Source organism: Rhincodon typus, chromosome 3, assembly GCF_021869965.1.
Source record: "Rhincodon typus isolate 14 chromosome 3, sRhiTyp1.1, whole genome shotgun sequence".
NCBI classification, from domain to species: domain Eukaryota; kingdom Metazoa; phylum Chordata; class Chondrichthyes; order Orectolobiformes; family Rhincodontidae; genus Rhincodon; species Rhincodon typus.
Genome location: NC_063334.1, coordinates 62,962,710 through 62,964,491, shown reverse-complemented (window position 1 = coordinate 62,964,491; position 1,782 = coordinate 62,962,710). Strand labels below are relative to the sequence as shown.

The 1,782-nt window shown below is 52.4% G+C and overlaps 1 protein-coding gene across 1 annotated transcript in view; it reads left to right on the top strand.

Moving 5' to 3' along the window:
* mfsd3 (major facilitator superfamily domain containing 3) overlaps positions 1-1,782 on the top strand; it is a 117,520-nt gene that overhangs the window by 2,786 nt on the left and 112,952 nt on the right. The gene's annotated exons all lie outside the window — the stretch shown is intronic.

The following is a 1,782-nucleotide window of genomic DNA, read 5'->3' as shown; positions in this document are numbered from 1 at the left end:
CGCAGGGCTCTCTGTACTGTATCTGACTGTTCCCAGTCACTGTCAGCACAGGGCCCTCTGCAATGTATCAGACTGATCCCGGATTGTGTCAGCACAGGGCCCTCTGTACTGTATCTGACTGATCCCGGATAGTGTCAGCACAGGGCCCTCCGTACTGTATCTGACTGATCCCGGATACTGTCAGCACGGGGCCCTCTGTACTGCATCAGACTGATTCCGGATAGTATTAGCACAGGGTCCTATGTACTGTATCTGACTGTACCTGGTCACTGGCAGCACAGGGCTCTCTGTACTGCATCAGACTGTTACCATACAGTGTTAGCACAGGATCTCTGAACTGTATCTGATTGTTCCCAGTCACTGTCAGCATTCCCGGACAGTGTCAGCACAGGACCGTCTGTACCGTATCAGACTGATCCTGGATAGTGTCAGCACAGGACTCTCTGTACTGTATCTGACTGTTCCCGGACAATGTCGGCACAGGGCCCTCTGTACTGTATCTGACTGTTCCCAGTCACTGTCAGCGTTCCCGGACAGTGTCAGCACAGGGCCGTCTGTACCGTATCAGTCTGATCCTGGATAGTGTCAGCACAGGACTCTCTGTACTGTATCTGACTGTTCCCGGACAATGTCAGCACAGGGCTCTCTCCGACTGTTCCCAGATAGTGTCAGCACAGGGCTCTCTCCGACCATTCCCAGATAGTGTCAGCACAGGGCTCTCTGTACTGTATCTGACTGTTCCCGGACACTGTCAGCACATGGCTGTCTCCGACTGTACCCAAATAGTGTCAGCACAGGGCTCTCTGTACTGTATCAGACTGTTTCCGGTCACTGTCAGCACAGGGCTCTCTGTACTGTATCTGACTGTTCCCGGTTACTGTCAGCACAGGGCTCTCTCCGACTGTTACCAGATAGTGTCAGCACAAGGCTCTCTGTACTGTATCTGACTGTTCCCAGTCACTGTCAGCACAGGGCTCTCTGCAATGTATCAGACTGATCCCGGATAGTTTCAGCACAGGGCCCTCCGTACTGTATCTGACTGATCCCGGATAGTGTCAGCATAGGGCCCTCTGTACTGCATCAGACTGATTCCGGATAGTATTAGCACAGGGTCTTCTGTACTGTATCTGATTGTTCCCGGACACTGTCAGCACAGGGCTCTATCTACTGTATCAGACTGATCCTGGATACTGTCAGCACAGGGCCCTCTGTGCAGTATCTGACTGATTCCGGTGACTGTCAGCACAGGGCTCTCTGTACTGTATCTGACTGTTCCCGGTCATCGTCAGCACAGGGCTCTCTGAACTGGATCAGACTGATCCCGGATTGTGTCAGCACAGGACTCATGTACTGTATCTGACTGTTCCCAGATACTGTCAGCACAGGGCTCTGTGTACTGTACTTGACTGTTCCCAGATAGTGTCAGCACAGGGCTCTCTGTACGGTATCTGACTGTTCCAGGATACTGTCAGCACAGGGCTCTCTGTACTATATCTGACTGTTCCCACCTGGTGTCAGCACAGGGCTCTCTATACTGTATCCGACTGTTCCCACCTGGTGTCAGCACAGGGCTCTCTGTACTGTATCTGACTGTTCCCAGACAGTATCAGCACAGGGCTCTCTGTACTGTATCTGACTGTTCCCGGACACTGCCAGCACAGGGCTCTCTGTACTGTATCAGACTGTTCCCAGATAGTGTCAGCACATGGATCTCTGTACTGTATCTGACTGTTCCCAGGTAGTGTCAGCACAGGGCTCTCTGTACTGTATCAGACTGTTCCC